General features: G+C 34.8%; 1 pseudogene; it reads left to right on the top strand.

Moving 5' to 3' along the window:
• Positions 1-27,823, top strand: LOC123939223 (annotated as a pseudogene).

Raw genomic sequence — 27,823 nt, forward strand, 5'->3', positions numbered from 1 at the left:
ATGTCTCCTCTTCGGTGGCTAAGACTGGATCCAAGATCCAGAGTGGCCGAGACACAGTATGTTCTTTAATAAGTTATATATTCGTGTGTCTGTGTCCGTGTGCATGCACATGTTTATAAGCCAAAGAAAGAGGAGGCAGGTCATTGATCACTATAGTTAGACCATGAAAATAACCTTGTTTGTGGGGAATGAGCAACTTGGGTTTATGATAGACTCGGGTTTGGCGGGCCTGGCATAGGCCATGATGTGCAAGTCCTGCCACAGGCCTGGTTGTTTTTGGTCACATACACAAGGTCCATCGCCTTTCACCCACACGGGTAAGAGAGGCTGAAAGAAGAGCTGGCAGGCATTTTTGGGAGGTGTTGCAGCACCATCATGCTCTGCCTATAGCCAGTGAGAAAACCCACGAAGAAACTGAAAATAATGAAAAAAATACAGAGAGAGAAACTAAATGTGGACTTAAACCTTCATGTTGGGAGAAGGAGAATCCCCAGCAAAAGCCATCTCTTTGTCCAGGTATTAAAAAGCAGCTTTCCTGATCGTTTTTATACAAAATTGCACTTCCAGGCACAACCAAGCTAGGACTTTATCCTTTAAGGGGCACAAGGAGAAAAAGATGAAGAGAATGCATGTTAAAGGGCAAAGAAGAGGAATTTGAGCATGATGGAAAGTGATGGAAAGAACCAAAGAGGGAGCAGATGGTGGAGTGAGTGGAGGTAGACAAGAGGCTTCAATAAGGTAAGTGGGGAAGTGCATTTGGGGTTCCTGTGGGAGAGCTGATGGACTAATGAACATGCAGAGTGAGAAATCTTGAGTACGTCTGAGGGAAGGCATGTTACTTGTTGTTTCTGTCAGCCCCTTTCTATCTTTGGTTCTTTCTTGACCCAAGTTAAGGTGGAGAGAGAAATGGATCATGAGGCTCAGGATATAAAGCAGTAACTTAGAAGGGAGTGGAAATGAAACTAGAGCAGGGGATTGAGGCTGGAGGGGTTTACCTCTTGGGCAGTGGCCAAGGGTAACAAACGTTATGAGCTATGCCGAGATTAACTCACGGGAAGTCTTTGGTAGTTTATTCTCAGTACACTTTGCATCTCAAAGACCATCAGGCCTCCAAATGCAGAGGACACAGAGCAAGGAAATCTATACTGGTGGCTTCATGTTACACTGGAATCACTGATTCATTTATTAAAATTGCTGTTTGTAGGGCACCTGGGTGGCTCAGTGGGTTAAGCCTCTGCCTTCGGCTCAGGTCATGATCTCAGGGTCCTGGGATTGAGCCCCGCATCAGGCTCTCTGCTCAGCAGGAAGCCTGCTTCCTCTCTGCCTAACTGATCTCTCTCTCTGTCAAATAAATAAATAAAATCTTTAAAAAAAAAATTGCTGTTTGTAGGGACGCCTGAGTGGCTCAGTGCGTTAAAGCCTCCGCCTTCGGCTCAGGTCATGATTCCAGGGTCCTGGGATCAAGCCCTGCATTGGGTTCTCTGCTCAGCAGGGAGCCTGCTTCCTCCCTTCTCTCTCTCTGCCTGTCTCTCTGCCTACTTGTGATCTGTCTGTCAAATAAATAAATAAAATCTTTTAAAAAAAATGCTGTTTGTAGGCCACATTCACAGCTACTGAAGCAGAACCATTATTGTTGAAACCAGGAAATGGAATTTTAAAAAAAATTAAAAATGGACACTATACCCCTGATAGCAAAGTGCCCTCTTTTACATCAGATTTGAAAAATTCTCCTCTAGATTCTCTGTGTTTTAGGCCAAGATGTTCAGACTAGTCTTTAGACACAGACTAGAGCAAATTACCAGAGGATGCTGACTTATTAATGCTTAGCTTCCTAGACACATGCACAGTCCAACAACGCTCAGATATAACTAGGATTTATTTTGTTGTGTGTGCTTCTGATGCTTTGAGGCAAAATGAAGCATTAAAAAGAAACAAAGATTACATAAAATATTTTTTTTCTCATTAAGGCTATTAGATCATTGCCATGACTTCTGAAGCTATGTCATTTTGAACCACATTATTTTTATACAAACCTATTTATAAGCATTAGATATATAGAATCTTCAAGAAAATGATATGCCCATGCTATTAATTTCAGCCTGATTTGCTCTCCCAAATGATGATTTTAATGAAAATGAGCCAGAGGGTCAATTTGCCTAGAGTTTGCCTTAGTCAGTGGTCATAAGATCAGTAGTTATTTGTGTAACTGGTTATCAGCAACAAAATAAAATTCAGTGAATATATTTAGAACACCAAAAGAAAAGAGAAGCAAAACATTCGAACAGGAGAATGGTTTATTAAAATTCTAATCATTTATTTTAGATTCAAATATAGAGTCTATGCTTTTCCCAATTTTGACTTAAGTGGGTAACTGCAATTTATATTTATTTTAAGACCATTTTTTCCTATGAAATTCCAATATTAATTGTATTATATATTTGTTGATATATCTAGATAATATTAACTCTTGTATTATTCATCATACTGTTGCCAAAACAAGAAATGATAGTTTATTGACAGATGAATGGATAAAAAAGAGGTGGTACACACACACACACACACACACACACACACACACACACTGAAATATTACTCAGCCAACTAAAAGAATGAAATTCTGTCATTCGCAGCAATGTGGATGGAACCAGAAGATATTATGCTATGTGAAATAAGTCAGCCAGAGAAAGACAAATACTATGTGATTTCACTCATAGGTGGAATTTAAGAAACAAAATAAATGAACACAGAAGGGAAGGAAAAGAAACTCTTAACTATAGGGCACAAACAGGGTTGCTGGAGAGGAGGTGGGGGAATGGGGTAATTAGGTGATGGCCATTAAGAAGGGTACTTGATGTAATGAGCACTGAGTATTACATGCAACTGATGAAACACTAAATTCTAACCCTGAAACTAATACAATATATGTTACCTAATTGAATTTAAATTTTAAAAATCTTAAAAAATAAAATAAAATCGTGTGATAAAACAAACAGACAGACAGACAAAAAGAAACAGTAAGGTTAAATTGACAGCTCAAGACCAAGATAAAAATATTAGTAAAACTCACCTTTTCATATCCTGTTCTAGGATCCTATATCATACCTGACTCTCTAGATTCTCTATGTATCAACAGATAATTTATCTAATAATTTGAAATCATTCCATTTTGCACTTGAGAGGCAGAAGTACCCACAAATGTTTTCATCACTATTCTAAACAACACAAACACTGAGGTATAAACAATCAAGTAATGTCATAAGACATACAATTTTTAAAAACTTGATATTATGACATGAAATGAATATTAAGAAATATATGTTTTAGAAATAATTTTGTGTTTGTATTTTAGACTATCCCTGTAATTCAGTAGAGAAATCCGGAAAAAAACTGTGAGTGGAAACATTTTTTTAAACGAACATAGACCTTCTGCATGAGAGTTCAAATTTTACCTAATATGTGACAGAAAAATCAGATGTTGTAATCACATCACCATGTTGATTACATCAAGTTTTAAGAAGTAAGTTAGGAAGTTATTATATATGACATCTAAGTTAAAGTTTTTAAAGTTATTATTTGTAGAACAAATGTATATTAGAGTAGGATAATATGATTCTTTAAAAAAATAATTGGTATCATAATTCGTTTTTTATTTCAGTGGTTGGTTGTATTTTTCAGACTCATTAGGAGAAATTGAGTTTCTTAGTCCAAGATAGATAGACAAAATTGATCTTCAACAAACACTGGGGATATTCTGGAAGTATTTCCAGGGGTATTGTTAATAGTCACTACTCTAAATGCCCTGAGTATCTCTTCCCTGCCCAGTTTTTCTAAGACCCCTAGGACCTCCCCATTATCCATCAGACAGAGGGGTCCTAGAGGGCTCTGATACTGTGGACTTGTAAGATAATATACAATATTGTGTTCCTCATCCCTCTGGTCCATCTCCCTGTCCTATCATTATAAAAAATCCCCCACCATGAGTTTGGGGACTAAACGGAAACTGATATCGTGTGTTGAAAAGGGGCAAAGTGAATCTCTGGTTGAGAAATAAAAGTTTATCTTCTCTAAGACTAAGATGAAAAGTTTTGAATTTGGGAAATTTGAGCCTTATTCTCATGGTACAACTGGGTGTTTTGTTTAAGAAGACTAGATATATGGCAAAATGAAACATTTCATTCCAAGTTTAGAATGAGAGAGTGGAACTACCCTTATTCAAAAGGGAACACAGAATTTTGGTTAAAGAATCTCAGTGATTAACAAGAAAAACCAAATACCAGAGTGACCTTCCCTAGTTTTTTCCAGTTTTTGCTAGTCTTCAGGGTGCAACTATTAGCTGATACTGAACATATTTCCACTGCGTGAATAAGAAATTGGGTAGATTTAATTTGATTTGGAACAGATCCATTTTCTATATCAAGTGCTATTGAACAAATTTATACTTACTGTATTTTTTTTCAGGAATTTATTTATCTTTTTGTCAGAGAGAGAGAGAAAGAGAGAACACAGGCGGGGGAGCAGCTGGCAGAGGGAAAAGCAGGCTCTCCACTGAGCAAGGAGTCCAATGCAAGACTCGATCTCAGGACCTTGGGATCATGACCTAAGCCAAAGGCAAACACTTGAATGACTGAACCACCCAGGCATCCCTATTTTGTTCTTTTATGGTAAAATTTTGTTGTTTGTTTATTTTTGTTTTCTTTTTAAAATTTTATTTTAATTCTAGTTAGTTAACATGTAGTGTAATATTGGTTTCAGGAGTAGAATTTAGTGATTCATCACTTACATATAACACCCAGTGCCAACACGAGTGCCCTCCTTCATACCCATTATGCATTTAGCTCATCCCCCAACCACCACCCCTCCATCAATCCTCCATTTGTTCTCTATAGTTAAGACTCTCTTATGGTTTGCTTCTCTTTCTCTTTTTCTCCCCTTCCCCTTTGTTCATCTGTTTTTTTTCCTCAAATTCCACCTATGAATGAAATCATATCATAATTTCTCTGATTGACCTATTTCACTTAGCATCATAAACTCTAGCTCCATCCATGTTGCTGCAAATTGCAAGATTTCATTCTTTCTGATGGCTGAGTAATATTCCAGTGTGTGTGTGTGTGCACGTGTGTGCATGCACACGTGTATACATGCCTCTGTGTGCACACACATGCATGCATATACCACCTCTTCTTCATCTATTCATTAGTTGGTGGACATTTGGACTCTTTCCATAATTTGGCTATTATTGATAATGCTGCTATAAACATTGGGGTGCACATGCCCCTTTGAGTCAGTGTTTTGTATCCTTTGGGTAAATACCTAGTAGTGCAATTGCTGGGTTGTAGGTAGTTCTATCTTTAACTTTTTGAGGAACCTCCATACTGTTTTCTATTGTAGCTGTACCAGTTTGCCTTCCCACAAACAGTATAAGAGATTTCCCCTTTCTCCACATCCTCACCACATGTGTTGTTAGTTTTAGTCATTCTAACAGGTGTGGGGTGATTTCTCATTGTGTTTTGATGAACTATTTTGTTCTGATTTAAAAAGCAGCAAATGTTTTTTACTAAAAATGTGGAAAACCCCGAAATTAAGACCAAAACGACAATAGAAAAATAGAGTGGTGTGTTACTTTCTTGCAAGTAGTCAAGTGTTATTATTAACACCTAGTCCTAATTCCCAGTTGTGCTCCAATAAGACATGTGATTAGTTATTCAGCATACTCTCATATCTGCCATTTAATTTTTCTGAGTCTTTATTTTGATTATTGGTATGATCTTTACATGTCTCTTTTCTTTGATATTTTAGTTATGAGTAGAACAAGGATACTGACTTATAAGCAATCAGTTGGCTTTTCAATGTAAAGTGCTTTTAAATATATATTTTTGTATTAATTGATACATTATAATTTCTGATACCTTGTCTTATGATTTCTCTTCATACTTCCATTGTTTCTCTCTGTGTCTCTTCCTTTCATAGGTTTGTTTTCATCTTTTTTAGGGATTAGGAAGTATGAATCCTGTGGATTTTTTGGGGGGGGGGTGAAATAATGCCCTTAATATGTCTTTAGTTTTCAATGGCAAGAGTAAAAGTGTGCCAAACTACATGTATGCAAAGGCACTATTATATTTTAATTCCTACCAATCTTATCTAGTAAGTTTCTCAGTTTTATTTATATCATTAACCAAGGTAAATAATTTATTATCACTAAAATTATTTTAGTATATTCCTTTTGTAATTATATTTACAAAACACATTTTTGGACTTTATTATAATTAATAGACTTCAATATTCATTGCTATTTCACTGTTTTTATAACTGTTACATCATTACTTTCATTAACTTTTTATACTAAACTATGTAAATACTTGTTTAAGTAAATTTACTAAATGTCAAAATAAAACTGCCTATAAATTAAAATTACAGTGTTTTCACTAGAAAAGAAATGTTATATTTTTGAGAGCTTACTGTCACGCACTGTTTTATTTACTTTATTAACATCCATTACCATGCACAGTTGCAAGTTTGTTCATGTGATGAGCACTTTCAACATCAGCAATTTACATGTATACATTACAGTATTATTATCTATAATCACTAAGCTGCACATTATAGTCATATGACTTATTCATTTTATAATGGGAAGTTTATATCTTTTGACCCCTTTCATCCATTTCATCCAATCCCTACTCTGCCTCTGGCAACCACGAATCTTTTATGTGTATCTATGAGTTTGTTTTGTTTTTCAGTTTCCACATGTAGGTGAGATCATACGGGATTTCTTTCTTTGTCTGACTTACGCTATGACTTAGCATAATGTTCTCAAGGTCCAACCCTGTTGTCACAGGTGATAAGACTTTATTCCTCTCTATGGCTAAATAATATTCCATTACACACACACACACACACACACACACACACACACACACATTCTTTTTCTATCCTTCCATCACTGGACGCAGGTTATTTCCATATCTTGGCAATTATGAATAATGCTGCAGTGAACATGGGGGATTATTTTCAAAATAGTATTTTTGTTTGCTTTGGATAAATACCCAGAAGAGCAATTGTTGGATCATATGGTAATCCTATTTTTAATTTTTTGAGTAAACTTTATATATATTGTTTTCTATAGTGGTTATACCAATTTACATTCCCATCAATGCATAAGTGTTCCTCTTCTCCATATCTGCTACACTTTTTCCTTCTTATCTTTTTAATAATAGCCATTCTAACAGGTGGTTAGATTTGTGGTTTTGATTTGTGTTTCCTTGGTAATTAGTGATACTCAGCATCTTTTCTTAATGTCTGTTGACCATTTGTATGTCTTCTTTGGAAAAATGTCAGACCTTCTGCCTGTGTTTAATCAGATTGTTTTGAGTTCTTTATGTATTTTTAATGCATATTAAACCCTTATCAGATATATGATTTGCAAATATTTTCTTCCATTCAGTACATTGCCTTCTCATTTTGTTAATGGTTTAAGCATTTTAGTTTGATGTAGTCCCACCTGTTTAATTTTGCTTTTGCTGCCTTTACATTTAGTGTCAGATTCAAAAAACCATCACCAAGACTGATATCAAGGAGATTACCACCTAAGGTGGTTTTTTTGCTTTGTTTTGTTATTTGAATTCATTTTTGTGTATAGTGTAAGACAGTGGTCCAGTTTCCTTATTTTGCATGTAGCTGTTCAGTTTTTGCAAAATATTTTATTAAAGAGACTATCGTTTCCCTCTTCTTGGGCCCTTTGTGATAAATAATTTGACCCTATATGAATGGGTTTATTTTTGAGCTGTCTATTCTGTTCTGTTGATCTGTGTTTCTGTTTTAATGCCAATACCATACTGTTTTTGAGCAATATCATTCTCGTGGTTAAATATTTTATTCAAAAGTTCGCATTTTAAAGAATTTTGTATCCAAACTGAACTACTGTTTTCTCCCTTATTTCTTTTTCCACATTGGAAGTTATTGAACCAAAAAATGTATACCTAGTTCAATATTCTTGATACACCATGTCTGATTGCTTTCTGGAAGGTTATAGTGCTTTAGAATCCCAGAATATGCATGTAAGAGTGTGTGTTTTATAATGCCTTCATTCACTTAATAAATATTTATTAGGTAGATTTATTGTACATAGCACTATATTTTTTCAATTCTGTGAATTTAAATAATGGTGGACCTCTAGAATTAAAAAATGTCCAATTTAAAATTTATGCTGTCCTTATACAATATACACACTTATATAGTAATTTGATTTATTATGAAAATTAGTCTATGGCATTATGTTTATATTATCAGTAACTAAGATTCACTAGGGGAAATGGAACAATTATTACCTAAAATTCAGGAGACCCATCTCTAGACTTCTCAGTCAGTAGCTGTGACCCTAACTTCTTACTTAGCATACAGATGCTGCAGTTACTTAATCCTCGAGGGCTACATTTATTTCTCATTTAAAATATGAAAATTTAGATTTAGTAATCTCCAAATTATCTGAACTTTATGACAGTTTCGTCCACATGAATCATTTGCAGTCAGAGCCAGCAGACCTACTGAAGAAGGAAGAGGGGAGATAGCAGGAATCCCTGTATCTTCCTCCTTTTAGTGTATTTGATCATATAAGGGTACATTCTCTAGTTTCAAGATGGAACCAAGTCAATGTCTGCCACCCCTGCAGTTGTTTGCAGACACAAAAAATCACAAAGTGTAGATAAAGTATGATTTTATTCCTGCCCTCTGAAGTAGGAAAGAAGAAAAAAGAGAAAAGCAGGGATTCTGGGAGAGGACAAAATAAAGGCTATGTTACCAATTCGATCAAGCAGGATATTTTCTTCAGTGATTCAGAGAAATTGACTCCAAGTCTAGAAGAGAAAATGGGCCTCTGACTTTTTGTTAGGTATTGGTCCACTTCTGCAGTGTACTACTGCTATTCGTTCATACAAAGATAATTTTACAGGCTAAATTTAAAAAATAATTAAACAAGCTTTTTTCTTTTTAACTTAGGCTGAGGTCTTGAAGATGGTTAATTTGTTGCAAATATCTACAGTCTTGCTGTTCCCCATATACTTTGGCTGGGTTGATGTTTTCAAGTATTAAAAAGATGAGGCAGAAAAAGTGAAGTGACTTGGACAATGTTGCAGAAATAATGTCAGAGCTCTATTCAAACCTATGCCTTCCTAAAGAAAGAAACTATATTCTCAACAGTGTGTTAAATTGGGTTCAGTGATAGGTATCCTTTGTGAGAGCAGTTACTTTTATCATTTTCATGATCTTGATGAGTATTAGAGATGCCAGAAATGCCTACGGTTGTAATTGAAGATCTGCTATAGTCTCTAACTCCTAGACCCCTTCCCTACCTATCTCCATGCCTGTGTCTCTTACGTTACACTAGGGTTTTCATTGATTGAACTGCAAAAAAAGGCATTCTTTTTGTCCTTTAACTTATTCCCTGGAGTTTCTATTTTTATTTCCTTTTATCCTGAATATGGCAAATGTATTGCCTGCTCAATAGGGGCTTATCACCCTTCAACACTAGTGATCCAGAAAATAAGTACTTATGTAAGAGATAGTCATATATTTGTTTCCTTGTTTTTTCTTGAGAAATGAATTTATCTTCTATTTATTATTATTATTACGTTATGTTAGTCACCATACAATACATCATTAGTTTTTGAAATTTTATGTGTTTTCAGTCTTGTTAGTTTTTCTATTTTAACTGAATTCTGTAACACTTACTGAGCAACAATTTTGTTTTTCTTTTAGATACTTTGCATGTTATACATCATTAAAACGTGACAATTTGTTAACTTTTAATACTATTTTCTGGCTCACATATATGTTATTCTTCATAATTTAATTAAATGACAGGGGAAATCACTTCCACCATTGACTCAAATTGTTTAAGTTTGAATTTTTACTCTAGCTCCATATCAGGAAACTTACATTATCTGTTAACCACATTTAAGGCCCTAGTTATGTCATCTATAAAATGATGATAATAATGCCTCCTTAAGTGGCATAAAATAATTATTATAATGTCAGAAATTATTTTTTGGTTATTTCTGACTTACAATTTTTAGTAAATGTTGACTTTTTATTAGTAAATGACTACCAAAATAAAGACATTTCAAAATTAATTAACTGAATGTTTATCTATACTGTCAGATGTGAGGTAATTTCATAAAGTATTATTTAGTCCTGGGAAAATAAAGGATCTCCTTTGCCTTGTGTATATGCCACGATGGCAGTGAGATATCTTTATAAGTGACTTTTCACCAGCAGCAGTTTCGGTGAAGCTTTTCTTGACTCTAATTTGCTCTGAAAGATTCATGTGGCTTTTTAAAGTTCCTGTGAGCAACTTTGCAACTGAAATTGAAAACTCGACTGACCATATGTCATTTCAGATTTAGTTCCAGAGGACGATAAGATAATCAGGATGAATAAGGGCTTGGCTACTGAAATGACAATAAACAAATGTGAAAATGTAACAAATGTAAAGAGCTCCATTAAAGTGCATGATTAGCTTTGTAGCAAGATTTAACCTCTCCTGAAATGAACACTAATTTCATTAGTTCAATTGGTTAACTTGAAGATACTTTCAGCAATAAAATTTCAGTTTCCCAACAGACCTAAACATTTGTTGCAAAAAAGAGAACTCTGGCTCAAGGCAAGATTGTACCTCTAACCTCACCAGCGTTTTTTGTGTAGGATGCCATTGGTCTCCAACTATACATTGAAAATTTTTACTGCATCTAGCACATTCTGTCTTGTATTGTCATAGTTTTTTTTTTCTGTATGTTTTATTTCTCCAACTGCTGAACATACCATTTTAACTATATTAATTGCTATGTTCTAAATATTTTATATTCTCCTGATATGCATAAAAATGTGTAAATAGGAAAATGAACTAATGAATGATACTACTTTAGGAGGAAAAAGAATAAGACTCAAAATAAATGTCATCATTATATGATAGGATAACTATTGGTTCAAATTCATATGTAAAACATTGGTCTACTCAATCCATTTATATTTGATCATCTTATAATAGACTTATTTGACATATGTGTCCCAAGAGGTTTTTTTCCATTTTTTGGAATCAATCAATTAATTTTTATTTGTTTCCCTCTGTGTTTTCCACTTTGTTTTAGTGGTTAACTTAGAGATTATATATGCATTCTCACGTTATGACAGTAATACAAATTTTGAGTAATGAAAATGTCATGGAAGAATTTATTTTGCCTCTCTCCAACAATGCTAGAAATTTAAAACATCTTCCCTCTATGGGCTCTATTAATTCTTTTTGTTTCATTTCTATAACACATTTTAATTTTCATATAATTGAGACCACAAAGAACATTACTATTAGCATTTTACAAAGTCAGTATTTGTTTAAATTTTTCAATATATTCAAACCTTACAATGTCCTTCAAATCTGTCTTGCACTTCCATATTTTTATCTGCTGAAAAATGTGCCTGATATTTTCTTTCAACACTTTAAAGATACCAATCCATTGTTTTCTTTGGGCTTCTACCATAGTGTTTCTACAATGAAGATTTTTTTCTGTTTTCAAGATTTTCCTATGTCTTTGCTTTTTTTTTTTTTTTTAAGATTTTATTTATTTATTTGACAGAGATCACAAGTAGGCAGAGAGGCAGGCAGAGAGAGTGAGAGGGAAGCAGGCTCCCTGCCGAGCAGAGAGCCCGATGTGGGACTCGATCCCAGGACCCTGAGATCATGACCTGAGCCCAAGGCAGCGGCCTAAACCACTGAGCCACCCAGGCGCCCTGTCTTTGGTTTTTGACAATTATTCCAAAGTGACCAATGCTTGATGTTACAAAATGAATACATGGATATAAGATAGATTCAGAGTGAAAGTTGAAAAAAAAAACAAAGTGGAAACAGTCAATGGATTTGAATGTAACAGAATACAAAAAGTTTGGTGATATTCTTTCATATCCCATATGATGACTATCTTTATAAAACTACTGCTTGTCAGTTTTTTCATCAAAGAAAAATATCCCCAGCTATCCGAAAGGATTATCCTCTCCAATTCTCCTCCATTTTCTTACTATAAAATCTTTCAAGCCTGAATTTTCTTTATACACTTCTAACAAAACAATATAACAGATTGACATGGGAAGCAGATGTGAAAATCTAGTTATCTTCTAGTAAATGAAATATGAAAAGTATTTACAAACACATGAAGCAATTACTGAAAGCATTAATCATATTTTGTTTTGGAAAAGATAGTTAGGTTTTGTAAATATATATTATGTTACATTAACAAAATGGATATATTCATGGTATTTTAGAAATGAACTAAATGCATATTTTGAAAATTTGTCTTATTTTCTAAATCATTAAACATTCACAGAGTGACCTCTGGGTGGCTCAGTTGGTTAAGCATCTGCCTTTGGCTTAGGTCATGATCCCAGGGTCCTGGAATTGAGTCCTGCATCTGGCTCCTTGCTCAGCGGGAAGCCTGCTTTCCCCTCTCTCTCTGCCTGCCTCTCTGCCTACTTGTGACCTCTTTCTGCGTGTCAAAGATATAAATAAAATCTTTTTTTAAAAAATTCACAAAGAAAGCATTTTGAGGACTTAAATATTTTAAGAATATAAAATCGTCCTGTAAAAAACACTCTTTTAGATGTGCCTACATGTAGTCTTTGTATTTATCTCAGTTAGGACCCATTACTTCTTGAATGTTGGGATCCATTGAGCTTCTTGCTATTGCTCATTTATTTTGGAAACACCTCAGACATTACTCGGATATTATTCTGCATAGTTCCCTTTCATCTTTTTCTGTGATTCCTGTTAAACATATGTTAGCCCTTTAATTCTGTTCTGCATGTCTCCTGTTTTCTACATATTCTATGCTTTTCTGTCTGTTTCAGCTTGTATTTTTTTCTGTTAACTTGATTTCCATTTTAGGAATCCTATTATTGGAGTCTGTTCTATTTTCATATCCATCTATTGAGCTCTTAATCCTACATAATACATTGTTTACTTCTATAATTTCCATTTGAATTTCTTTATATTCAGACATTACTCATTTTAGACAGTATTGCTAAAACTCTTGCATATTAGAACTGTGTCTTTGCTTGGCACAGCTCTCTAGTCAAGGGAACCAAGCCGAGCAAGAACACGGTATCAACACGCACCTGTTTCAGTTAGTACCGTGTCATGTAAAGTGAGGGCTTTGAGTATTCCAGTTATATATAATACTTCTTTACACTTCTTTACTTTCTTAAACATATTATGTTATTTAGAAGTCCTTCTCGGGGCACCTGGGTGGCTCAGTGGGTTAAAGCCTCTGCCTTCGGCTCAGGTCATGATCCGAGGGTCCTGGAATCAAGCCCCACATCGGGCTCTCTGCTCAGCGGGGTGCCTGCTTCCTCCTTCTCTCTGCCTGCCTCTCTGCCTACTCGTGATCTCTGTCTGTCAAATTAAAAAAATTTTAAAAGAAAGAAGTCCTTCTCTGTTAACTCTGTTAGTTACAACAGTAATACTCAGAATGCTAGTATATGATTAGTAAGAAGTTCTGTAATGTAAATTTCCTACATCACTGCTTAATTCAGTTGATATTGTAAACATCAAACCAAAATTACCTGTATTTATATTATGCTAGATGTTTAAAGAAAGAAAAATGCAGAATTATTAGCTATAACTTCTTCTGGGATAATTTTTTAAAATAGAATCATTTTTAAAATGTTAAATAGGATAATTTAAAAAATAGAATAATTTTTTAATTTTTTATTTATTTATTTTTTATTTGTTTATTTACAGCATAACAGTGTTCATTGTTTTGGCATCACACCCAGTGCTCCATGCAGTACGTGCCCTCCCTATCACCCACCACCTGGTTCCTCAACCTCCCACCCGCCCCCCCCCCCCTTCAAAACCCTCTGGTTGTTTTTCAGAGTCCATAGTCTCTCATGGTTCATCTCCCCTTCCAGTTTCCCTCAACTCCCTCTCCTCTCCATCTCCACATGTCCTCCATGTTATTTGTTATGCTCCACAAATAAGTGAGACCATATGATATTGACTATCTCTGCTTGACTTGTTTCACTCAGCATAATTTCTTCCAGTCCCGTCCATGTTGCTACAAAAGTTGGGTATTCATCCTTTCTGATGGAGGCATAATACTCCATTGTGTATATGGACCACATCTTCCTTATCCATTCATCCGCTGAAGGGCATCTTGGTTCTTTCCACAGTTTGGCGACCGTAGCCATTGCTGCAATAAACATTGGGGTACAGATGGCCCTTCTTTTCACTACATCTGTATCTTTGGGGTAAATACCCAGCAGTGCAATTGCAGGGTCATAGGGAAGCTCTATTCTTAATTTCTTGAGGAATCTCCACACTGTTCTCCAAAGTGGCTGCACTAACTTGCATTCCCACCAACAGTGTAAGAGGGTTCCCCTTTCTCCACATCCTCTCCAACACACGTTGTTTCCTGTCTTGCTAATTTTGGCCATTCTAACTGGTGTCAGGTGGTATCTCAATGTGGTTTTAATTTGAATCTCCCTGATGGCTAGTGATGATGAACATTTTTTCATGTGTCTGATAGCCATTTGTATGTCTTCGTTGGAGTGTCTGTTCATATCTTCTGCCCATTTTTTGATATGATTATCTGTTTTGTGTGTGTTGAGTTTGAGAAGTTCTTTATAGATCCTGGATATCAACCTTTTGTCTGTACTGTCATTTGCAAATATCTTCTCTCATTCCATGGGTTGCCTTTTTGTTTTGTTGACTGTTTCCTTTGCTATGCAGAAGCTTTTGATCTTGATGAAGTCCCAAAAGTTCATTTTTGCTTTTGTTTCCTTGGCCTTTGGAGACATATCTTGAAAGAAGTTGCTGTGGCTGATATCGAAGAGGTTACTGCCTATGTTCTCCTCTAGGATTCTGATAGATTCCTGTCTCACGTTGAGGTCTTTTATCCATTTCGAGTTTATATTTGTGTACGGTGTAAGAGAATGGTCGAGTTTCATTCTTCTACATATAGCTGTCCAGTTTTCCCAGCACCATTTATTGAAGAGACTGTCTTTTTCCCATTGAATATTTTTTCCTGTTTTGTCGAAGATTATTTGACCATAGAGTTGAGGGTCCATATCTGGGCTCTCCACTCTGTTCCACTGGTCTATGTGTCTGTTTTTATGCCAGTACCACGCTGTCTTGGTGATCACAGCTTTGTAGTAAAGCTTGAAATCGGGTAACATGATGCCGCCAGTTTTGTTTTTGTTATTCAACATTTCCTTAGCAATTCGGGGTCTCTTCTGATTCCATACAAATTTTAGGATTATTTGCTCCAGCTCTTTGAAAAATACCGGTGGAATTTTGATCGGAATGGCATTAAAAGTATAGATTGCTCTAGGCAGTATAGACATTTTAACAATGTTTATTCTTCCAATCCAAGAGCATGGAACGGTCTTCCATCTTTTTATGTCTTCAATTTCTTTCATGAGTGTTCTGTAGTTCCTCGAGTACAGGTCCTTTACCTCTTTGGTTAGGTTTATTCCCAGGTATCTTATGGTTCTTGGTGCTATAGTAAATGGAATCGATTCTCTAATTTCCCTTTCTGTATTTTCATTGTTAGTGTATAAGAAAGCCACTGATTTCTGTACATTGACTTTGTATCCTGCCACATTACTGAATTGCTGTATGAGTTCTAGTAGTTTGGGGGCGGAGTCTTTGGGGTTTTCCATATAAAGAATCATGTCATCTGCGAAGAGAGAGAGTTTGACTTCTTCCTTGCCAATTTGGATACCTTTTATTTCTCTTTGTTGTCTGATTGCCGTTGCTAGAATTTCTAATACTATGTTGAACAAGAGTGGTGAGAGTGGGCATACTTGTCGTGTTCCTGATCTCAACGGGAAGGCTGCAAGCTTTTTCCCATTGAGGATGATATTTGCTGTGGATCTTTCATAGATAAATTTTATGAAGTTCAGGAATGTTCCCTCCATCCCTATACTTTGAAGCGTTTTATTCAGGAACGGATGCTGGATTTTGTCAAATGCTTTTTCTGCATCAATTGAGAGGACCATGTGGTTCTTCTCTCTTCTCTTATTGATGTGTTCTATCACATTGATTGGTGAATGTTGAACCAACCTTGCAACCCAGGGATGAATCCCACCTGGTCATGGTGGATAATCTTTTGAATGTACTGCTGGATCCTGTTTGCTAGGATCTTGTTGAGAATCTTTGCATCCATATTCATCAGTGATATTGGTCTGAAATTCTCCTTTTTGGTAGGGTCTTTGCCTGGTTTGGGGATCAGAGTAATGCTGGCTTCATAAAAAGGTTCTGGACGTTTTCATTCCATGTCTATCTTTTGAAATAGCTTCAGGAGAATGGGCATTATTTCTTTTTTGAATGTTTGGTAGGATTCTCCAGGGAATCCGTCAGGTCCTGGGCTCTTGTTTTTTGGGAGGTTTTTGATCACTGCTTCAATCTTGTTACTAGATATCAGTCTATACAGGTTGTCAATTTCTTCCTGGTTCAATTTTGGGAGTTTGTAGTTTTCCAGGAATGCATCCATTTCATCTAGGTTGCTTAGCTTATTGGCATATAACTGTTGGTAATAATTTCTGATGATTGTTTCTATTTCCTTGGTGTTAGTTGTGATCTCTCCCTTTTCATTCATTATTTTATAACCACTCTCACCAATTTTTCCTTCTGTCAGTGTTTCTGTTAATTTGTGTTTGTCCTGATAATATATAAATCTTATACTTGGGGTTCTTTCTGATGAGGTTCTTCCCTTTTTTTTGCTTATATATATGTATTTTTTTCTCTTGTCATATACTTTTATCAGTCTTTTTGTTTGTCTGTTTTTGTTTGTATACTTCACAAATCTTACCTTGTGGCCCATTTGGGCTGAGCCTTCTCTTTTATCTTCCCTTTTTTTCCTATCTCTCTCTCTTTTTTTTTCCTTTTTTCTTTTCTCTCTTTTTTTTCTTTCTTCTTCTCTATTTCTTTTTCTTTTCTTTCTTCTTTCATTTGGGTGGGGAATCCTGATTGCACAGAAGCATTCCAGGGTGCACATTGACTGCACCACAATCGATAAGTCCAGCTGCATCTGTTCAGTCATCTCTTACCAAAATGACTAGGAGGAGGAATACCCAACAGAAGAAAAATACAGAGGATGGGCCTTCTGCAACAGAGCTAATGGCTATCGATATAGACAGTATGTCAGAAAAGGAATTCAGACTAACAATTATCCAGGCAATAGCTAGGTTGGAGAAAGCCATGGATGACCAAACAGAATTGATTAGGGCAGAACTGAAAGTCACCAGGGATGATGTTCACAATGTTAGGGCAGAACTGAAAGCCACCAGGGATGATGTTCAAAATGCTCTCAATGAGTTCCAATCTAATCTAAATTCTCTAAAAGCTAGGGTAACTGAGACAGAAGATAGAATTAGTGATCTGGAGGACAAACAGAGAGAAAGGATTAGGAGGAAGCCTGGAACAAACAGCTCAGAAACCACGAAAACAGATTCAGGGAAATAAACGATGCCATGAAACGTTCCAACATCAGAATTATTGGAATCCCTGAAGGGGAGGAAAAAGAAAGAAGTCTAGAAGATATAGTGGAAGAAGATGTCTATGAAAATTTTCCCAATCTCACGAATGGAAACAACGTTCATGTACTAGAGGCAGAGAGATTTTCTCCCAAGATTTTAGATTCTCGAAAGTCCTCACGACACCTTATAGTTAGAATGAGGAATTATGTTTCAAGAGAGACCCTCTTAAAAGCAGCTAGGACAAAGAAGCTCCTTACATACAGAGGAAAGCCCATTAGAATAACGTCAGACCTTTCCACAGAGACCTGGAAAGCCAGGAAGGGCTGGCAAAATATATTCAGAGTACTAAATGAGAAGAACATGCAACGAAGAATACTCTATCCAGCAAGACTGACATTTAAAATGGATGGAGAGATAAAGAGTTTCCAAGACCGGCAAGGCTTAAAAGACTATGCAACCACCAAGCCGACACTGCAGGAAATATTAAGGGGGGTCCTATAAAAGAGAAAAAAACCTAAGAATATCATTGAACAGAAATATAGAAACAATCTACAGACAGAAAGACTTCAAAGGCAACACGATGTCAAAAAAAACCTATCTCTCAATAATCACTCTCAATGTGAATGGCCTAAATGCACCCATAAAATGACACAGGGTTGCAGATTGGATAAAACGACAGGACCCATCCATATGTTGTCTACAAGAGACCCATTTTGAACCTAAAGATACACCCAGACTGAAAGTGAAGGGATGGAGAAGCATCTTTCATGCCAATGGGCCTCAAAAGAAGGCCGGGGTAGTGATTCTCATATCAGATAAATTAGATTTTAAACTAAAGACTGTAGTCAGAGATACAGAAGGACACTACATAATTCTTTTTTTTTCCCATTTTATTTATTTTTTCAGCGTAACAGTATTCATTGTTTTTGCACAACACCCAGTGCTCCATGCAATACGTGCCCTCCCTATTACCCACCACCTGTTCCCCAACCTCCCACCCCTGACACTTCAAAACCCTCAGGTTGTTTTTCAGAGTCCATAGTCTCTTATGGTTCGCCTCCCCTTCCAAATTCTTAAAGGGACTATCCGCCAAGATGATCTAACAATTGTGAATATCTATGCCCCCAATATGGGAGCACCCAATTACATAAGAAAACTATTAGTCAAGATAAAGAATCATATTGATATGAATACAATAATAGTTGGAGATCTTAATACGCCTCTCTCAGAAATAGACAGATCATCAAAGCAGAAAATTAATAAAGAAATAAGAGCACTGAATGAAAGTTTGGACCAGATGGACCTCATAGACATATACAGAACATTCCACCCTAAAACAATAGAATACTCATTCTTCTCAAGTGCACATGGAACCTTCTCCAGAATAGACCACATACTGGGTCACAAAGCAGGACTCAACCGATACCAAAAGACTGACATTATTCCCTGCATATTCTCAGATCACAATGCTTTGAAACTGGAACTCAATCACAAGGAAAAGTTCAGAAGGAACTCAAACACCTGCAAGCTAAAGACCACCTTGCTTAAGAATGCTTGGATCAACCAGGAGATCAAAGATGAACTTAAACAATTCATGGAAACCAATGAGAATGAAGACACTTCAGTCCAAAACCTATGGGATACAGCAAAGGCGGTTCTAAGGGGGAAATACATAGACATCCAAACCTCCCTCAAAAACATTGAAAAATCCAGAATACACCAGTTGTCTCTACACCTTAAAGAACTGGAGAATCAACAACAAATCAAACCAACTCCACATGCAAGAAGGGAAATAATCAAGATTAGAGCAGAGATCAATGAGGTAGAAACGAGAGATACAGTAGAACATATCAATGAAACTAGAAGCTGGTTTTTTGAAAGAATCAATAAGATCGATAAACCATTGGCCATACTAATCCAAAAGAAAAGAGAGAAAGCCCAAATTAATAAAAAAATAGAATAATTTTTAAAATGTTAAAATGTAAATGAATTTAACTTTATGTTTAATTCAATATATTTTTAAAAATAATAGAATATAATTTGCTTCAGCAAACATAAATAATGATAAATAATCTGAAAAGGAAAGATGTATTAAAAATTTTTTAAAATAAGTATAATAAAAGTTTGAGAAATGAATAAATATATGATGAGGGTAAAGGGAAAAGTATGGATATGGGTTCTAACTGGTTTATTTCAAACATCTTATGTAGTAGACATTAGAGTGGGTCTTGGATTTGGATTCCACATCACTCCTTCTTCATTTTTCATGTCTGCTTTTCCTCTTTCTATCTTGGACTTCTTCATATGATTCCCCAGAGCCTTGTTCTGAGTGAAGGTGGAAAGAAAATAGGAACACTCAGACCATACAATGTTGGAATGACTAACAGATCATTCTCAAGCCAGTGTTACTTCTTCCAGTCAACTAATTCATTCTAATCTCTTAGAGGATATAGAATTCAGCTAAAAAGCCATCTATTTTTTCCTGAAAATAATATAATGCTGTCTTTTCTGAAAATGGCATTAGTTGACATTCTCATCTTAGCAAATTTATGCCCTAAGATTGATTTGTCAATCTAACTACTTTAGATGCAACACGCTTAAAGTATATAGACATAGACTGATGCTCAGGTTTGTATTTCTCAAACTAGTATTTTTATCATAAGAACAAAATAGAAGAAGAGAGAATAATATACAATAATGAACAGAAGAAGAGAAAATTTTGTATTACTTTATTCTATTTCCTGACATTTTTAATTTGAGTCCATTATAACTTCATAGGAAGTTTCCAGTAACTGTATTCCCTGGCTTAAAAACAGTACCCAAAGAAACTCTTTTTAAAAAATTCTTACCATTAAAGAGCAATTTTGTATGATTGGTATCAACATGTTTTTTTCCACATCTACAAAGCAACTACTGTCAACCTTTCAACATTTACTGAAAATAACCCTTCATCAGAGCTCCTAGATTCATACACAATACTATTTCACCATTAAGTTTGAAGACTTGATTCATGTGCCTGTGCAACTCTGAAATTTCCTACTATTTTCCAACCTTTTAGTGATTTAGGAGAAAGTGAAGAAAGTAGAGTAGCAACTAAAAAGTCACACTCAAAATGAACACTTTTCTTTCTTTTTCTTTTAAGAGGTGAGGAGAATGCCACATGAAAAAAAAAAGTGAGAAGCATTTCTCCTTTTCTTCATAAAGATAGCAGAGAACCCATAGATTCTGCCAATAAAAACATTTTATAAGATTTCTAGGAAAAAAGATATTGCTGGGATGATTTTAAAATGATCTTTAGAAAATGAAACTGTGCAAGTATGCATAGATTTTCCTTCCCAGTGATGTCTAAAATATTGCTCGTTGGGATATATAAAAATGTATTTGAAGATGGCCTCATCTTTACTTTATGGTATGTACTTTGCAATTGCCCAACAAAGCTTGAACTCAGGCTTGATGAACCCTATTAAAATATAGCAGTAGGGTTGCAAACATGTTAAATTGTGTAGAAAATAATTGAAAAAATCACATTTAAGAAATAATACTGGGAATAGAAGAGAAAATATATATTTAACACACAAGTCTCAAAATTTAAGTGTTTAAAAATAAAAAGTCTTTATATATAAAAATTCTACACAAGAAAAAGAAAAGTTTTTCCAAGTCTTTTATCATTATTCACTAGACTCTCTTAATAAAGTAAACTAAGATACTCTAAGCTTAGTTTCTAGAAATGGGGATTAATGTAGTACATTTTTTTCTAGGGTTTTTTAAAATTAGATCTACTTAGGGGCACCTAGGTGGCCCAGTCATTAAGCATGTGCCTTTGGCTCAGGTCTTGATCCCAGGGTTCTGGGATGGAGCCCCTGTCAGGCTCCCTGCTGGGCGGGAAGCCTGCTTCTCCCTCTCCCACTCCCATGTTTGTGTTCCCTCTCTCACTGTCTCTGTCAAATAAGTAAAATCTTTAAAAAAAAAATGGATCTACTTAGTGATAAAATCATAAGAGAAATCACAGATTTGAATTTGGCAAGTTAAAATCATATACTTTCTTAGTAATTAATTTCTTAGATTGCAAAGAGAAGAGTATAAAATTATCAAGTAGTACTCTGTTACATTATGTTTTAAGTGATAAAGTACCCATGATAACTTCAGAGAAGGCCCATGTTTTGCCCTGATCCCTTTACTGCCTCTATTCTAAATCTAAAGAAAATGATTTCGTCCTCATGGTCTAATGAGATCTTTATTGTCCTATTTTTACAGCTCTGATGCAATTAACTGGCATTATGGTATACGAAGAGTTATACTGATTTGAAGAATACTTTTTTAAAAGATATAACTCAAGGAACATTATGCAGACATTAGTAAGTTAAATGTAAAGTATGTTCTTAGAACCTAGTAGTCCTTCCTTAAGTCAACCTTGCCTCCTTCCTGAGAAGTGAGGTTTCTTTAACCAAGGTCTATTTTTTATTGGTCTTTCTTGTTCTGGATGATGCACAGCATTTATTTGATTCCCTTGGAAGAATCCATTATGTTTGCAATTAAGCACAACATCATGTAAATATTTACCACATCAAGTACCTCACTTTCTCTAAATCTTGAGTGATTTTCTCATAAAAATGTTTATAAAATTTCCTCAGGATGCATCATATTTTTAGTAGCTAGTAATTTTCTCTTGTAATTTCTCAATTTAATTTTTGGTTTAGTTTAAAATTGTTTGAAATATCTTCTCCCTCCTAAAGTGTTTTAGACAAAGGTTTCCCCTTGTTCAATAGGTTTCTCACAATATTCCTTCACTTCATCATATAGGATTGTGTACAAGATCTCTGAATATATAGAGAATAACTTTTCAACAGGAGAACATGGAAAATATAATTTCCATTTTGTTGAAAGATGTGGTTTCATCACATTGTATTACAATAAAAAATACACAGTATAATCATTTAATTCTTAAAATGTATATATTTCAGATTGGTAAACTGATTCAGATCCTTTTTCATATTCAGAAATTATTTACAGGAAAGACACTTATGTTATGAATGCTTTACATTTCATGACCAAAACTTCGTCATATACATTTAAGACACACACCCAGAGCTTTATACTCCAGAAAATAGAACACTTGATGCTAATTAACTATGTAAAGAGGATTAAAGTGCTAAGAAATAACCTTTGCCTTAATCAGTGGTAAATTTATTTAAAATGTTAAGAAAATGGAAGGAAGATGATAAAATCATTTTTGCTGAAAGGGATATTAAGAAAAACGTTTTGATTCTCTAAATTCGATGGGCAATATGCTTGCCGGTGGTCATTTAATTATTGGAGAGGAAGCTGTGAAAATGGCCCCCAGCAGGAGTGCAGATTTATTGTTATCATTATGCATATAGAATGGAAAACTTAGCCAAGCTTTTTAAGATATATTCCTGCATTGAAAAAAGAAAAAAAAAATCCCAGTAAGCTGTATGATTGTGGTTTAGATTGTTCTGGTCTGTGGTCAAAAGCTACTAGACCCTTCAAAGGTCAGGGGTGGGAGGTTGGGGCAACCTGAGGGTTTTGAAGGGTCAGGGGTGGGAGGTTGGGGGAACAGGTGGTGGGTAATGGGGAGGGCACGTTTTGCATGGAGCACTGGGTATTGTGCAAAAAGAATGAATACTGTTACACTGAAAAAATAAATAAAATGAAGAAAAAAAAAGAAAAAAAAGAAAAAAAAAAAGCTACTAGAAACATTAGTTATTGCAAGCATTGGAAACATGTTTTGTCCAGTGGAGAAGGAGGCAAACTGCTGTAGATACTGCCACGTGAAAGGAAATTTTTTGAGTATTTTATGAGTGATAAAAATCACATTGGATAACTCCCCATATTTATTTTTGAGAAGTCCAAAAGATTCATCGGTAAACACTCTTCCACAGAAGCCTTACATTACCTCAGGGCATGTCACCCTGACATACTGTTTCTGTGGAAACTAGCGGCATAGACTGAGCTACTACAGAAACACCAAGTATTCTAATATAACCTTAGTCTACCTGGGCTTATGAGATAGTTTCATTCAGCTTTTATTAGTATTATGACAACCATCCCAGTCTATGTTCAGAAGCTTGTCTGTCCAGTTGCCCATAAATTTTATCTGGGAAAATTGCTGATAGTATTCAAAACTACCAAAGGATATTGTTATGGAGAAGATTGTGGGAACTAAAAGTGATGACTTTCTACCATGCCTATTAAACGTCAGTATCTTCTTCCAGTGGAATGCAGTGTGCTCTACAATACATTGTACCTCATTTACCCATATTTATGTATTTTTCAAAATTATTCTTATTGTTCTTAAGATACTCTCACCCCCAAACCCCCGACAATTATTAAGTTTTCCATACTCTCTCCATAATCCATGATTTGACCGTGAGTTTGACCAACACCAAAATCCTTACACCTGATAATATCTCATAGTCTAAGCATCACAACAATAATTCTGCATCATCAAAAAGAAATAGTGGTTTTGTCTTAATGGCTAAGAAACAGTTTAGAATATATTCTTTAAGATAGGTTCAATAACTGAGTTTGAGTTTTGAAAAATTATTGAATATTAACGGACCAGTTTCTTCACATATAAAAACAGAAAAATTTTTATTGTGGGTAAATATCTTTAACTGGTGTTGAACTGGATGAAATCAAAGGAAAATTTTCTGGTAAGCAAGATGGTAAATATCTTATTTTTAAAGAAAATTTTCATGGCCATGGACAATAATAGCATCACTTTCCAACGATATTGCTCTGCTTAATTTTTTAACAATAAAAACAAAATGGTGCTCTGAGTTTTGACATATTTTGAAATCATTTAAGAAATTTTTCCAAGATTTAATACCTAGTCCTTAGATTGTCAAGATGTAATAAATGCAAATTTGAAGTTTTTACAGTTTGAAAATCATGCAGAATTATCAAGCCATTTCTAGAATAAGAAAAAATGCATTTCAGTATGATAAAGGCAATACTATGATTTAGGTCTAAACTTGGGTTATACGGATAAGAAACATAATTACATCAGTAATATTACTGCCTAAATTGTAAAACAAAAGGAAACACTGCAATGTTGTAATACTCTAGCAGCATTATATAAAATTCTGATACTAATTTGTGGTATTTTAGTAGACATTCTAATATTCTGTTATTGAATTGCTTTAATAGCATCACAGTCTGTGTCCTATTACTGAGTTCCATGAACAGCATGAGACAATTGGGTTTTGGTAATGCAGTTGTAGAACAAAGTGGTTTATCATATAAATTGGTATCCATAGGAGTAAATAATTCTGATGAGATTTACCTCATTTATTTTAAGAAATAAAAAAATATCACTAGATTTCACAAAGCGTAATTAAAATCCTAATTGAAAATGCCGTGTGCTACATGTGTACTGTCTCTCATCTCACTTTTTCAAAGTTCTGCCAGCATTTTAAATACATCTTGCAAGGACACTCTAATAGCAAGATAATGCCTTTGTGATCTTTGTACCTAGCATTGTAGCTCAAATGTTTGGAAATTTGCTTCTTTGTATTATAAAAATAATTAATCATAACTGAATATTATTAGTTTATTATGAAAATTGATAAAGGTGTCAGCAAAAAAATTGACAGATATTAAAGTAAATAATTAAGCTTTTCTACGTGGTTTTGTAGGTAGAATTAACGCTACCTATTAACTCTTTCTTTCTGGCACTATTCACCTTGTTAATCTTACAATATAGATTCTGGTTTCTGATTGTTTGAATTAATGCAACTTCACATGAACTAGAGATTCACTTAAATAGTCAATCGTTTATTATCATTTTTGTTTTTATACCTTTCTGTCAGAAAAAAATAAAGAAGATAAATCTAAGATATACTGTTTTCAGTCAGAGAAACTGAAACCAGTCAAAATTGATAAAGTGTGTAAAATTACTCCTACTTAATAAAAAAATAATACTGCTAGTCCCTTTTTATGACTATATTCAATAATGTGACTTTAGATTCTACTTATTATAATAGAGCATTGCAGTTTTATATTAGAATTATAAATCAAAGGGAAATGTTTTGCCTATAGCACAAAAAGAAAAACAGATTTGTTTGGCTTGTAAAAGACTCTTCTCAATTTGCTATCCACCAAATATGTGATGTTTTATTAGAAATGCCATCAAGATAGAGGGAGAAGAAAGTTATCAGTCCAATACCTAAGGAGATGTTTTATCTTTATTTAAAACTGTTACATTAACCAGAACATTATACATAATAAAAATGTGTATTCATTTTTCAGTTTTACAATAAAGAATAGAAAAAAAGACTGCACAGAATATAAAGTATGGAAATACTCACAAAGAGGAACTGTGGCCTTATTACTATTTTCCACACCATATTTTTGTTTGTTTTATTTTGCTTTCATAACAAGATATGAAATGGTCATACATTTGTATTCTCTATGTTGATGCTAATACACATCTTTTTCCCCTAAAAATTTCCTCACAGAAAATAATATGTTTTTTATCAGACCAGTTGTGGACTTGTAGTTTTTAGAAAACCTTGATGAATTTTAATGTGTGTATGTATGTGTGTGTGTATATATATATATAAATATATATGTAATTTATAAGTGAACCTTTCATATGAATCTAACATAAACCATATTACCAGTTGCTAGTATTTTAACATTCTGATATATTACTAAAATACTGATAATACAAATAGTAAATCTTAATGTGTTATCTTCAAAATGTTTCATTTTTGCATGTGAATTCATTCTCAGGGGGCTTATTTAAAAGCAAATGTTAAAGCTCACTGCGAAGATGGCTGTTATCTTCAGCTGCTCCTCATTCCTCCTTGCACCCACTGAAAGCTGGGATGGAAGAAATGAGCTGAATCTGATACAGTCCAGCTGAAGCTGACTTTTCCTTTGCCAAGTCTTTTGGAAAACAACAGCAGAAAAAAATTTTTTTCTTTAAACTTAGGGGCTTAAGACAGCTTTGAAAAGCTAATAAATGATTATGTAAAAAAAAAAAAAAAAAAAAAGATTTTAGGATAAAAAAAAAAAGCATAAAATAAAAAAAAAAAAGAAAAAAAAAAAAAGGGTTATTTTGGATAAACATGAAAGAAAATGTACCCAAATGACTCATCATAGTTGATATTTGAATACTTTGAAAAATAAAATATTCAAGACATTTTCATTCAAATCTTTTGTCAAGTATCTCACTTTAAGATCAGATGAAAGAGGGTCGTCTGGGTGGCTCAGTTGGTTAAGTGTCTGCCTTCAGCTCAGGTCATGATCCCAGGATCAAGTCCCACACTGGACTGCCTGCTCAATGGGAGCCTGCTTCTCCCTCTCCCCCTGCTCATGCTCTCTCTCTCAAATAAATAAATGATTAAATCTTTTTAAAAAATCAGATGAAATATACTTCCAAGCCTCTTGATTAATTTTTACTTTTTTAAGAGAATAATCTTACCACTTTTACCTTTATGTAACATTCAAAATAAAGCACGTTAAATATAGGGGACACTATTTTTTTACCTTAGGAGTCAAAATATTTCTTTAAAATGTGGTGATCAATCCTGTTCAAAATAAGAGAATTGGAGCTTTTTATGTGTGGGTGGTGCCCTGGAGGTGGTTGGGTGCTTCAAGAGTGAAGCTGAACATCATCTTCCCAACTACTGGCTGCTAGAAACTCACTGAAGTGTATGGTGAAGGCAAACTTTGTAACTTTTATGACAAGTATGCAGCCAGAGAAGTTACTGCTGATAATCCAGGTGAAGACTGGGCGGGTTATGTGGTTGGAATCCGTGGTGGGAATGACAGACAAGGCTTTTCCATGAAGCAGGGTGTCTTGATTCATGGTTGTCTACCTGCTGCTGGGCAAGGGTGATTCCTGTTACATATCAAGGGCTGGAGAAGAAAACCCAAGTGCGTTTGGGTTTGCACTGTGGATGCCAACCTGATGGTTCTGACCTTAGTCAGTGTACAAAAAGGAGAGAACGATATTCCTAAACCTACCTACTGATACTGTGATTCTTCTCTCCTGGGGCCCAAAAGAGCTAGCAGAATTAATAAGTTTTTAAATCTCTCTAAAGAAGATGATGATCATCACCATGTTGTGAAAAAGCCCATAAATACAGGTAAACCTAGGACCAAAGTGCCCACAATTCAGTGCCTTGTTATTCCATGTGTTTTGCAACAAATGCATGTTACTCTGAAGAAACAGCGTATTACGAAAAAGTAAGAGGCAGCAGAATATGCTGAACTTTTGACCAAGAGAAAGAAGGAGGCCAAAGAAAAATGCCAGGAACAGATTGCTAAGAGATAG

This window comes from Meles meles, chromosome 3 (assembly GCF_922984935.1).
Source record: "Meles meles chromosome 3, mMelMel3.1 paternal haplotype, whole genome shotgun sequence".
In the NCBI taxonomy this organism is placed as follows: domain Eukaryota; kingdom Metazoa; phylum Chordata; class Mammalia; order Carnivora; family Mustelidae; genus Meles; species Meles meles.